The following is a 14,920-nucleotide window of genomic DNA, read 5'->3' on the forward strand; positions in this document are numbered from 1 at the left end:
TATGAACTTGAGATTGTTTCCTCGGAAAGTGTACCGTATGCTCATTACCATTAACATGAAAAGTGAAATTGCCTTTGTTGCAATCAATAACAGCCCCTGCAGTATTAAGAAAAGGTCTACCAAGGATAATAGACATACTATCATCCTCGGGAATATCAAGAATAACAAAGTCCGTTAAGATAGTGATATTTGCAACCACAACAGGCACATCCTCACAAATACCGACAGGTATAGCAGTTGATTTATCAGCCATTTGCAAGGATATTTCAGTAGGTGTCAACTTATTCAATTCAAGTCTATGATATAAAGAGAGAGGCATAACACTAACACCGGCTCCAAGATCACATAAAGCAGTTCGAACATAATTTATTTTAATGGAGCATGGTATAGTTGGAACACCCGGATCTCCAAGTTTCTTTGGTATTCCACCCTTAAAAGTGTAATTAGCAAGCATGGTGGAAATTTCAGCATTCGATATCTTTCTTTTATTTGTGATGATATCCTTCATATATTTAGCATAAGGATTAACTTTCAGCATATCAGTTAAGCGCATACGTAAGAAAATAGGTCTAATCATTTCAGCAAAGCGCTCAAAATCCTCATCATCCTTTGACTTGGATGGTTTAGGAGGAAAGGGCATGGGTTTCTGAACCCATGGTTCTCTTTCTTCCCCGTGCTTCCTAGCGACAAAATATCTCTTATCATAACGTTGATTCTTTGATTGTGGGTTATCAAGAGCAACAGCAGGTTCAATCTCTACATCATTGTTATTACTAGGTTGAGCATCTACATGAACATCATTATTAGCATTATCATCAGGTTCATTTTCATCTCCGGATTGTATTTCAGCATCAGAGATAGAAGTATCATTGGGATTCTCAAGTCTTTCTACATTAGGTTCACTATAAGTTTGCAAAGTCCTATCATTCTTCTTTTTCTTCTTCTTAGAAGAACTAGGAACATCTAGATTATTATTCTGAGAATCTTGTTCAATTCTTTTAGGGTGGCCTTCAGGATACAAAGGTTCCTGATTCATTCTACCAGTTCTAGTAGCCACTCTAACAGCAAAGTCATTTTTATTATTCAACTCATTAAGCAAATCATTTTGAGCTTTGAGTACTTGCTCAGCTTGAGTAGCAACCATAGAAGCATATTTGCTAACGCGGTGAAGTCCATCTTTAACTCTAGCCAGATTATCACCTATGCGTCCTATCTCAAAAGCATTATTCTTTAACTCTCTACCAACATAAGCATTAAAACTTTCTTGTCTAGCCATAAAGTCATCAAATTCATCTAAGCAAGGGCTATGAAATTTAGTAGAGGGTACTTCAATTTTATCATATCTATAGAGAGAATTTACCTTTACTACCTCTGTCGGGTTATCAAGACAATGTGGTTCTTCAGGTGGTAAATTAAGAACATGTATTTCTTCAATAGGTGGTAAATTCTTAACATCTTCAGCTTTAATAACTTTTTCTTTCATTGACTTCTTTGCCTCTTGCATATCTTCAGGACTGAAAAATAAAACACCTCTCTTCTCCGGAGTGGGTTTAGGAATAGGCTCAGGAGTTGGCTCAATTGGTTCAGGAATTACTTCAGGAACTGGCTCGGGAAGAGTCCAATTATTTTCATTAGTCAACATATTATTCAATAATATTTCAGCTTCGTCGACTGTTCTTTCCCTGAAAACACAACCAACACAACTATCCAAGTAGTCCTTGGAAGCATCGGTTAGTCCATTATAAAAGATATCAAGTATTTCATTTTTCTTAAGAGGATGATCAGGTGCAAAGCATTGAGTAACCGGAGAAGCCTCCCCCAAGCTTGTGGGAGACTCTCTTCTTTTATTTGCACAAAATTATATATTTCCCGCAAGGCAACTTGTTTCTTATGAGCAGGGAAATATTTAGCAGAGAAGTAATAAATCATATCCTGGGGACTACGCACACAACCAGGAGCAAGAGAATTATACCAAGTCTTAGCATCACCCTTTAATGAGAACAGAAATATCTTAAGGATATATAAATAGCGAGACTTCTCATCATGAGTAAACAGGGTGGCTATATCATTCAACTTGGTAAGATGTGCCACAACATTTCAGATTCAAGGCCATAAAAATGATCAGATTCAACTAAAGTAATAATATGAGGATCAACAGAGAATTCATAATCCTTATCAGTGGAAAAAGTAGGATCGGGTTTCATTCTAGCATTAAGAGAGTGCTGCTTCCATTTAGCTAATAATTTCTTAAGATCAGATCTATCATTGCAAGCAAGAATTTCCATAGCAGCTGCTTCATTCATAACATAACCCTTAGGAACAACAGGTAATGCATAATCATTGGGGGAACATTCATCATCACTATCATCAATAACATCTTCAATATTTTCATTCCCCCTAACTCTAGCAAGTTGTTCATCAAGAAATTCACCTAATGGCAAAGTAGTATTACGCACAGACGTAGTTTCATCATGCATAGCATAAGTGGCATCATCAATAACATGCGACATATCAGAATTCATAGCAGTAGCAGGTTTAGGTGTCGCAAGCCTACTAATAATGGAAGGAGAATCTAGTGCAGAGCTAGATGGCAGTTCCTTACCTCCCCTCATAGTTGAGGGCAAAATCTTGGTCTTAGCGTCTTTCAAGTTCTTCATAGTGATCAACAGATATAAATCCCAAGTGACTCAGAGAATAGAGCTATGCTCCCCGGCAACGGCGCTAGAAATTAGTCTTGATAACCCACAAGTGTAGGGGATCGCAACAACTTTCGAGGGTGAAGTACAACCCAAATTTATTGATTCGACACAAGGGGAGCCCAAGAATATTCTTGAGTATTAGCAGTTGAGTTGTCAATTCAACCACACCTGGATAACTTAGTATCTGCATCAAAGTGTTTAGTAGCAAAAGCGGTATGATAATAATGGTAGCAGTAGCAACAGTAAAGGTAAATGTTTTTGGGTTTTTGTAGTAGTTGTAACAGTAGCAACGGAAAAGTAAATAAGCGAAGAACAATACATGAAAAGCTCGTAGGCAATGGATCAGTGATGGATAATTATGCCGGATGCGATTCCTCATGCAATAGTTATAACATAGGGTGATATAGAACTAGCTCCAATTCATCAATGTAATGTAGGTATGTATTCCGTAAATAGTCATACGTGCTTATGGAAAAGAACTTGCATGACATCTTTTGTCCTACCCTCCCGTGGCAGAGGGGTCCTAGTGGAAACTAAGGGATATTAAGGCCTCCTTTTAATAGAGAACCGGACCAAAGCATTTACACATAGTGAATACATGAACTCCTCAAACTACGGTCATTACCGAGAAGTATCCCGATTATTGTCACTTCGGGGTTATCGGATCATAACACATAATAGGTGACTATAGACTTGAAAGATAGGATCAAGAACACACATATATTCATGAAAACATAATAGGTTCAGATCTGAAATCATGGCACTCGGGCCCTAGTGACAAGCATTAAGCATAGCAAAGTCATAGCAACATCAATCTCAGAACATAGTGGATACTAGGGATCAAACCCTAACTAAACTAACTTGATTACATGGTAAATCTCATCCAACCCATCACCGTCCAGCAAGCCTACGATGGAATTACTCACGCACGGCGGTGAGCATCATGAAATTGGTGATGGAGGATGGTTGATGACGACGATGGCGACGAATCCCCCTCTCCGAAGCCCCGAACGGACTCCACATCAGCCCTCCTGAGAGAGATTAGGGCTTGGCGGCGGCTCCGTGTCGTAAAACGCGATGAAACTTTCTCCTTGATTTTTTTTCTCCCCGAGACGGTATATATGGAGTTGGAGTTGAGGTCGGAGGAGGTCCAGGGGGCCCACAAGATAGGAGGGCTCGCCTAGGGGGGGGGGGCGCCCCCTGTCTCGTGGACAGCCCGTGGGCCCCCTGGCCTTGATTCTTTTGCCAAAAATTCTTATTAATTCTGAAAAGTGCCTCCGTGGATTTCCAGGACATTCCGAGAACTTTTGTTTTCTACACATAAAACAACATCATGGCAGTTCTGCTGAAAACAACGTCAGTCCGGGTTAGTTTCATTCAAGTCATGCAAGTTAGAGTCCAAAACAAGGGCAAAAGTGTTTGGAAAAGTAGATACGTTGGAGACGTATGACCTCCCCTACCTCCATCGCCGAGCACCTCCCCGCCACCATCTCTCCCCTCAATGTAAGGCCCCCACCCCTCCCCCACCCCCCTCTCTCAACTTTTTCTTCCTCTGCCATGTTAATTAACAGTAGTAGTAGATGTTAATTAGTACTAGGGTTCATACATAATTATTTTTAGTAGTAGTAGTAGATGTTAATTAGTAGTAGTGATGGTACTAGTTAACTAGGGCAGTATGATTAATAGTAGATGTTTTTTAGTTAGGGTAATAATAGATGTTAAGTAGTAGATAATGTTGTTGTTAATTAGTTCAGTAGGGTTTAGCTTTTAAATTGAGTTTGTTTAACTAGATGTTAATTAGGGCAATAGGGAATTTAGTTTAGAGTAAAGTAATTTAGTTCAGTAGTTAACTAAATATAATCTATATTTGGTTTTTGAATTGAGTTTGAGAGAGCATGAGATTTGTGTAGATTTTCTTGTAGTGTGAAATGCTAGGACATGCAAATTTGAAGTGGTCAGGATATATGCAAATTCCTCAATTGTGTTTGCACATGCATGTTTTGATTGTGCCCAAGTGGCCTTTTGTTGTTTCCAGGGAATGAAGCCGAGTGGCCTATGTTTTGCCGAAATGTTGATTCATTTCCGTTCCGGCAAATTTCAGGTTCTCGATTTGTCCACTTTTTAGCAAAGGTCATGCCAAAATTTTCCGTGAATTTCGGCATGACTTGTGCTACAAACTAGGACATATCGAGTGCCCGGGATTTGCCGCACTGGGAAGGAGTCAACATTCCTGCAAAACAATAGGCCTTTTTAATGTTATTATTCATTTTATTAGGTCTAGAATTAATTGACTAGATTTAATCATAGGAAACATGGCTAGCAGCGATGAATGACAGGGTTCTGGTGATTGCGACAACGTCTACCGGGCGGCAGACGAATATTTGAGCCTTGCCGACGATCAACCGATGTTGTTGCTGGGCCCACCGGTGGCATCGGGGACTGAGACTGACACGCAGACCGGTGCTGAGACTGAGACCGGCGCTGAGACTCAGACCGGCATCAAGACCGGCGCTGAGACTGAGACCGGCGCTGCCTCGGGGAGTGGAGCCGGTGTATAACCAAAAGCAAAGAGGCAACAACTTCCTAACAAACTCAGGACTACTAGACTAGTGGTCATGGAGGTGGACGACGACAATTTTGAGCCAAAAGCGCCCGAGGAAGCGCACGCATGCTACGGCAATCAAATAGGCTGCATCGTACGGACAACCGCCACCATCAACGATGAGAAACTACAGAAGATAGATAATATGAGGCCCTCCCTCCTAAAGAAGTTTCACCAGATATTCTTGTTCCGAGGACGGAATGAAAAGGATTATAAAGATCCAGATAAGGACCCAGCAATGAAGAATATAAACAAACACGCCATGACCAAGTTTATCAACGCATTGGCCGCCTGGAAAACAAGGGTTAAAGCAAGGATCATCGACAAGAAGGAACCATACTCCGAGATTGTAAAGGATAATCTGACAATCACGGTAGAGCAGTTTCAAATATCCAAGGCGACTTGCAAGGCCGAAGCTGTCCAAAAAAGTCTATGTACATGAAGGGGCTTCTAGAGAGGAACATTGGGAGCCACCACCTCAGAAGCCGTGGTTACGGCGGGAAGAGGTCCAAATGGGCCAAGGAGGACGTGGAAGCCGCGAGTCAGGGCATCCCAGACCCCTTGGCGGAGTTCACCGTCCCACAGGAGCGTGACGTCCTCCGGGCCCGGCACCGTTGGGACCTAGTGAAGAAGGTTTACGAGACAAACACGGTCACGGCGAAGTTCATTAGACTGCTGGTAATTTTAGTTTCTGATCAATTCGACTACACATGTTAGTCATATTTGTAAAGGATCCTTGTGCCTTTTGCAGAGAGACGGCACAGGATTGCGGCCGAAAGCAACTTGCCATCTGAGGCATTGGCGAGGCCCAAGTGGGACACTCCATTCAACCGGGCGTTGAACATATTCAAACGACTCCCGGTGGAGACTCGACCGTCGTATGGACGCGTGCACGGTGTCAGAGACGGCGCCACGTGGAAGAAGTACTACCATGAGACCACAGAGGAGAGAAAGGAAATACGGAGGTTAACTGAAGAAAACATCGATAACAAGGTTGAGATTGTGGTTGAGAAGAAATCATTTTAGACAGTCGCAACAGCGATAGCTGCTGCAAAACAAGTGGTTGTAGATATGTCTATTTCCTTGGTTCCGGCCGTTTTCAATTGGACCAGGCAAAATCCAGAAAAAATGCAGTGGACTTTCCCCTTTCTGACTTCTTGGGGAGCAGCTCGATTAGTGTTGCACCAGCACCTTCTCCCGCACCGGCTCCCACACCTGCTCCCGTACCGGCTCCCGCATCTGCTCCCGCACTGGCTCCCGCACCTGCTCCCGCACAGGCTCCCGCACCTGCTCCGGCACCGGCTCCGACACCGGACGTGCTAGGCGGTGCTTCGTCTTTGGCTGAGCTCGACGCCCTCACGGTATCTTTCACACCGCCCCCTTCAATAAATGTATAATCTCCTGTTTTCGTTTCCTTTCGGATGTCTCATGTCGCAAACTTTTCTTTGCAGGCCGACGAAACCCCGTGCACCATATTGTACACCATCGGCGACCAGAAGGTGGACGTGGGGAAGGCAACGATAATGGAGCCGAAGGAAGCATTGTTCCACAGCCGGCCGATCCCCCCGAACGTCTTCAAAGTTTCCATGGCCAGTGTCAAACCAGGCCACAAGAATTTGCCTCCTCTGATACTAGTGGGGGATGACGACGAGACCCCGCGGTGGCTTGGTGATTGTTGCAATGGGTGGGTCCTGTTGTGGCCAAAGAGTCTACTTCGTCTGGAGGCGGCCGGGAGCACACCCACGAGCACACAACCTCAGCAAGGTATGAACATCAACACCCCACCTACCCAATTAGTGTCGGTTGTCGGGTTGGGTGATAGCGGATGGGGTAAGGAAGAGGCTCCATTAGTCGCTGATGACGTTGCCATGGATGAGGATGAGGATGATGATGGAACTCAACAGTATGTCTATACTGGAACCTACTCAGGGTTTGAGCATCATGAGTCGGTGCCTAAATTGCCATCTCCGGAGGCTGAACGTATTATGGACGACCTTTCGGTGGTAAAGAAGTCTAGGAAGAGAGCGAGGAAAGGCAAAAAAGCTGATTCTATGATCTAACCGCCTCAGCAACCTTGACTTCAGGACCGTATAGATATCCCTGATGCGGATAAATGGCATATCCCCGGTCAACCAATCCTACCTGCAAGAGTGCTAGGGGTCAGATTCGGCAATCTAAGGAGACTTCATGACAATGTGCTGCGGATAGAGAAAGGCCTCATCGCCTCAAAAGATCTAGGATACCCACTCTACGTGGTTAAAGTTCCGCGGAAATTGTCGTACGTCGACTGCTTCCTCGCGGATAAGTTCTTCCTTCGATTCGATTACATATTCGACATGTTTCACATGAAGAAGCTGGATTTTACATTTGTCCGCCTTTATGCCTTGCACATGAACTATATCATCAGGGTTGAGCAGATACCTTATATCTATGTCGCTGACCCGTACTACATGCACGAGGGCTTCTTGGGAGTCTGCACAAAGCACCGTGAATACGCGAGGGAATACATCGTCAGTTTCATGCTCGCCAATAAGGACAAGGAGGCGATTCTCGTGCCTTATCATCCCGTGTAAGTCATCCGTGTGGATATCCTTCCTTTGATTTCAATCATTCATTTGCACGGTGGAGGCTAATTAATTTGAGGTGTACTTATTTTGCGCAGCGGCGGGCGCGCCGTCCTCATCATCCTCTACCCCCGATACTCCCATGCTCTTTACTTGGACTCGTCGAAGCACATTCACAAAAAGGATTACACCCACATCAAGGATGTTCTCGACAATGCTATGTTTTACTACGAATCACTGGGTGGAGAGGTCAAGGACAAGAAGAGAAGGGGCGGCAGGCTCGCCTTCGGCCATAAGACCGACTTCTGCTGCATCCAGCAACCGAGTGATTCTCTTAATGATGGATTCTATGTCCTACACCACATGCTGGAGTACAGACGGGATCACCAGAACCTTCGCATGTCACCTAGATCCGGCGATGCCCATATTCTGCAATGGGCAAAGAACGTAGGAGATATCGAGGATCATCGACTTCGAGCTGAGTTCTATCACATCCAGTGTGAACTTGCCCAAATCATCATGAAGGAGGTCGTCGGAAAAACAGAGATGTTCTACGAAGAAGGACAAATGTCGCGGGAATACGTCCGAACATGGGCAGCCTCTCAGCGTCTCGACATGAAGCCTTTCACTAAGCTCGGGGACTATCTCCCTGACATCGATGGATGGCACGACATGTTGGAGTGATTGTCGATATATGACAATGTGTCCGTTTAGTCCATACTTTCTATATGACAAAACTTTGAGTTATGCACGGCGAAACTTTATTTGTGATGTAATTAAACCATCCTCCTCCTCGACTATCAAAGATCACTCTAGTTAGGGCATTTTGGGTACGATGAACTTTGTTATTTATTCTTATGATATGTTGTTTCTATTTTTGCCAAGTCTGTCTCTTTCTGTTGCTCAACTATATATGCTGCATATCATCGACTCATGTGACGATGCAGGTGCATAGATCATCGATGGCGAAGAAGTGCTACGCCAGGAGTATATATACGACGAGTGGCTGGAGTGTCAGGCCCAGGTGTACCGGTTTCCGGTTTTCGAGCGACAGGCAGTAGTTAGTTTAGGTTCACGATAATGCGAGAGAGGGATACAAACTCATGTACTGCATAGTTTTGCTCTCACTCAAAGTTATAGCTCTTCTTGCGTATATCATTGTTTAGATGGATGACGATGTATTTGCAAGTAATCGAGACTTGTATCGCTATTTTCAAGATGATGACGAGAGACCACTTTGTGTTGGACGATGATTATGATGATGAGATGATTTGATGAGACTAGTTGTATGTATATGCTATGATTACATTTGTATGTGTATGATATGCTAAAGATTATTGTATAAAGCCTATTCAAATACAAAACAAATATGCAGAAAAAAACTAATAAAACCAGTAGTAGCGAGGGGGAAAAGTTAGCAGTAGCGCCGCCTTACCAGTAGTGCTTCCCTGTAAAAAGCGCTGCAGATAATGTCGGCAGCGCTCTTCACTGAAGCGCGCTACAACTATGTATAGCAGTAGCGTGGGACGACATGCGCTACTGCTACACGTTAGCTGTAGCGCCTTATCAGTAGCGCATCGTACTGCGCTACTGATAGGCCTAAAACCCGCGCTGCTGCTAGGCCTAAAACCCGTGCTGCTGCTAGGCTTTTCCCTAGTAGTGATACGTGCATATGATCCAAGAAGAGAAAGTATGTTAGCCTATGCCTCTCCCTTATATGAAATTGCAATGACGACCACCGGTCTTGTTAACAATTGCCTAGGATAATTCCGCACACCGATCCATCATTATTACACACTCGCTATTTATAATATTTAGTAACATATTCTAACTTTATGATAACATCATCTACTTTTATGTTTTAGCTCTCCGATATCATGCAAAGTTATCCTCTTCACACCCACAATGTAGTTTTATTTCTCGTTTCTAGTTGGAAGAAAACGTTCGGTGTACTTAGAGTCATATCAGTGGCAGATAGGACTTGAGAGAATATTGATCTTACCTTTAGCTCCTTGTAGGTTTTACACTCCATACTTATCACTTCCACCTTTGGGAATTGCTACGATGATTCCCTGCACTTGGGGATTATCAAGCTCTTTTCTGGAGCCGTTGCTGGGGAGCAATAGCATGGGGTTTGCTTTCCTCACTAAGTAGATTTTGTTTTTCCTTTTTGTTCCTGTTTAGTTGTGGGTGAAACATACAATTTTTTTTAAAGAATGAAAATACCAAAAAAAAATTAGTTGCCTCTCATGCCTAAAAAGTTTTTCAAAAAGGGAAGTGATTGGAAAGTTATGCATTGAAGAAGTGAGGGCCGAACTTGAGCACTTGTGTTCATGCTCACGGAAACAATGTAGATTTTTTCATGGAAGTTTCTCTGTAAATAATTATCCCCTTGTGTATATCCATTGTATTATAAAAATAATGTGCCAAGCTTTGGATTTATGATGATTAGATTGCTTGTTTACTATGTGCAGAACAAAAACAGAAACTTTGGCTGTAGCGCGTAATTTTACATTTTTTACTGGAAGGTCAAATGGGTCTGAAACATTTTGCACATTACTTATGTAATTTTTTTCAAAGTTTCATATTTATTTCATAATTTTTGGAGTTACAGAAGTTTACTAAACTTCTAGATTACTACAGACTGTCCTGTTATTGACAGATTCTATTTTGCGCATGTTGTTTGCTTATTTTGATGAATCTATGGCTAGTATTAGGGGGTATGAACCATAGAGAAGTTGGAATACAGTAGGTTTAATACCAAAATAAATAAAGAACGAGTTCATTACAGTACCTTAAAGTGGTAGTTTGTTTTATTACACTAAGGATCTCACAAAGTTTTTGTTAAAGTTTTGTGTGGATGAAGTGTTCAAAGATTGAGGAGCTATCAATATGAGAAGAATAAAGAGAGGCAAGAGTTCAAGATTGGGGATGCCCAAGGCACCCCAAGTAAATATTTCAAAGGATACTCAAGCATCTAAGCTTGGGGATGCCCCGGTTGGCATCCCATCTTTCTTCTTCAACAAATATCGGTATACCTCAGTTTTTATTTTGTTCACATGATTTGTGTCCTTTGTTTTTTTCCCTTTAAGAACCATGCTAGTATGAGTTAGCGCTTCATTGATTTATAGAATACTTCATGAGTTACACTTATATCTTTTAAGTATGATCTTATAGAATTACTCTTTGTGCTTCACTTAAATCTTTTGAGTATGGTTTTATAGAATGCTTCGTGTGCTTTACTTACATATTTTGAGCTTGGATATTGGTTAGTCTATATGAATTGTAGAATGTTCCATGAACTTAAGTTATATCTTTTGGAGTATGAATAATACTACCATCTAAAGTGGGTTTGGAAGAGTGTAAACTTTAGGAATTAGTGATCCCACTATTTTGGAGGATGTTGAATCTTAGTGTGATATTTATGAAAGTGGATTTGGAAGAGTGTCAACTTTAGTTAGTAATGATTCCACTATTTTGGAAGTGGTTCCAATTGATTATGAGAACAAAGTTGCTATCTATGATGATTAATGTGATGACATCTATGCTATAAAGAATAATGTTAACCATGAAACTTGTCATCATGATTTTAATTTTCAATTGGATTATGCCTCACATGACGGTTATTTTGTTGAGTTTGCTCCCACTATTCCGAGTGAGAAGAATTTTTGCTTATGTGGAGAGTAGTAGAATTTCTATGCTTGTAGATCATGAAAAGAATGCTTTATGTGATGGCTGTATTTTTAAACTCATTCATGATGCCACTGAAAATTATTATGAGGGAGGAATATATGCTTGTAGGAGTTGCAATAATATCAAGTTTCCTCTCTATGTGCTTAAAGTTTCGGAGTTATACTTGTTTTGCCTTCCTATGCTAGTTGATTCTTGTTCCCTTAAATTGTGTGATCACAAAATCCCTAGGCATAGGAAGTGGGTTAGGTTTAAATTTGCTAGTCATATTCTTCATGATGCTCTCTTTATGTTTCAATTCTTATCTTTTATGTGAGCATCATTGAAATCATCATGCCTAGCTAAAAAGCATTAAAGAAAAGCGCTTGTTGGGAGACAATCCAATATTTACCCTTACTGTTTTTGTGTGTTTACATGATTAAGCTACTGTAGTAATCATGTTTTATAGCTTTTGTTTCAATAAAGTGCCAAGTAAAACCTTTGGGAAGACTTGGGTGAAAGTTAATTGATCTTGCTGTAAAAAACAGAAACTTTACGCTCATGAGATTAGCTGCCATTTTTTACAGAAGAGTGATTTTAGGTTGATTCTTTTTTAAGAAAATTAATAGACAAATTACTCACATCCACCAATTTATTTCAGAATATGTGGAGTAGCAGAAGTATGGTTATTATTCAAATCATTACAGACTGTTCTGTTTCTGACAGATTCTGTTTTTAATGCATAGTTTGCTCAATATAAATTGTAGAAATGATATGGTACAGTAGGCAATGTGTGAGAACAATTATGAATCTTGTCTTTGACAGTACCAAAGTGAACGGTTTACTCTTTATCATACTAACCTATCTCACGAAGTTCCGTTAAGTGTGTGATTGAAGTTTTCAAGCTTTGGGTGAGATATCGATATAAGGAGAATAAGGAGTGGAAAGACCCTAAGCTTGGGATGCCCAAGGCACCCCAAGGTAATGTTCAAGGAAGACTCAAACGCCTAAGCTTGGGGATTCCCCGGGAGGCATCCCCTCTTTCGTCTTCAAAACTATCGGTATACCTTACTCAGAGCTATATTTTTATTCGTCACAAGATATGTGTTTTGCTTGGAGAGTATTTTCAATTTTACTTGTGGTTTGAATAAAATCATTGGATCTGAAATCTTGAATGAAAAAGAATCCTCCCATGGATAGTTAATTATTTGACTACTCAGTGTTCTTCACTTATATCTTTTTGGAGTAGTTTGTCATTTACTCACGCGCTTCACATATATCCTATGAGTAAATGGTTGAATGAATTGAATATCATAAATCTGAATTTATATATGTTTCATATGCTTATACCATGGGGAGTAACGACTTCACACAGAATAAGTATAGGCAGTAAACTTATTGAAAGTTAGCAAACGCAGAATTGGTCACTTGAACAATTCATGAAAGAATATTGAAGGAAGAGAGATTTAACATATAAATATACTATCTTGGACATCTTTTGTAATTGTGAGCACTCATTAAAATATGACATGCTAAAAGGTTGACGTTGGACAAGAAAGACAACTTAATCGGATATGTTTTCCTATGTACGAAACGTTATATTGTATTGGATCATCCAACATGTTGTGCTTGCCTTTCCCTCTCATGCTAGCTAAATTCTTTGCACCAAGTAGAAATACTACTTGTGCTTCCAAACATCCCTTAAACTAGTTTTGCTATGAGAGTCCACCATACCTACCTATGGATTGAGTAAGATCCTTCAAGTAAGTTTTCATCGGTGCATGCAATAAAAATTTCTCTCTAAATATGTATGATCTATTAGTGCAAAGAAAATAAGCTTTAAACGAACTTGTGATAGGGAAGTAATAAAAGTAACGGACTGCATAATAAAGGTCTTTATCACAAGAGGCAATATAAAGTGACGTTCTTTTGCATTAAGATTTTGTGCATCCAACCTTAAAATCGCATGACAACCTCTGCTTTCCTCTACGAAGGGCCTATATTTTCTTTTTACCCTTATACAAGAGTCATGGTGATCATCACCTTTCCTTTTTACACCTTTTCCTTTGGCAAGCACTTTGTGTTGGAGCGATCCGGATATATATATCCACTTGGATGTAGGTTTTCCTAAAGTATTACTGTTGACATTACCCTTGCGGTAAAAGGTTGGGAGGCAAAACTATAAGCTCCTATCTTTCTCCGTGTCCGATTAAAACTTTGAACCCACAAATATCACATGAGTGTTAGCAATTGTGAAAGATTAAATGATAGTTGAGTGTGTGGAGTTTTCTAAATCAAAAGCTCTGACATAGACCCTTCCCGAAAATAAGATGAATTGTAATTGTTTGATAACTAAGAATATAGTTTGTTAGTTTCAAGAAAGTTTATGATCTGTACTTTAACATGTGAATATCTTGTTACTTAATCGTGAAAAGTTTTATGAGTTGGGCTACTGTTATGATATATAATGATGCTAGAAAAGGTGATTGAAATTATCATTGATCAAACTTGTGCACCTTCTAGCACTCACACTTCATAAATTATTTCTTTTATCATTTACCTACTCGAGGACAAGCAAGAATTAAGCTTGGGGATGCTCATACGTCTCCAACGTATCTATAATTTATGAAGTATTCATGCTATTATATTATCCATCTTAGATGTTTTATATGCATTTATCTGCTATTTTATATGATTTTTTGGACTAACATATTAACCTAGAGCCCAGTGCCAGTTTCTGTTATCTCCTTGTTTTTGAGTTTTACAGAAAAGGAATACCAAACGGAGTCCAATTGACGTGCCAATTTTTGATGATTTTTTATGGACCAAAAGAAGCCCCTAGAGTGAAAGAGTTGGCCCAGAAGAGTCCCGGGGTGCCCACGAGGGTGGAGGGTGCACCCACCCCCTGGGCGCGCCCCCTGCCTTGTGGACAGCCCGGAGACCCCCCCTGACGTAAGACCTACGCTAAAAATTCCTATAAATACTGAAACCTCCAGAAAATAACCTAGATCGGAAGTTCCGCTGCAGCAAGCCTCTGTAGCCACGAGAAATCAATCTAGGCCCTCTCTGGCACCCTACCGGAGGGGGCCATCATCACCGAAGGCCATGGGGAAGGATCTCGGAGGTGTCATCATCGCCATGAAGGCCAAGGAACCAGAGGGGGAACCTCTCCCCATCCAGGGGAAGGCCATGGAGGAGGAAGCACAAGGGGGAGAACCTCCCCTACTCTCTCTCGGTGGTGCCAGAGTGCCATCAGGAGTGGGAAAGGAGAGAGGTGGCTAGGGTTACAGACGGGTGCACTATCTTTTATACGCCCGCGTGTGAAAAGAGGAGAATGTTGTTGGCGTTCTGGGAATGGGGGTCCCTAGACTTGCCTGCCTGCGGCC

This window comes from Triticum aestivum, chromosome 2B, assembly GCF_018294505.1.
Source record: "Triticum aestivum cultivar Chinese Spring chromosome 2B, IWGSC CS RefSeq v2.1, whole genome shotgun sequence".
Classification (NCBI taxonomy): domain Eukaryota; kingdom Viridiplantae; phylum Streptophyta; class Magnoliopsida; order Poales; family Poaceae; genus Triticum; species Triticum aestivum.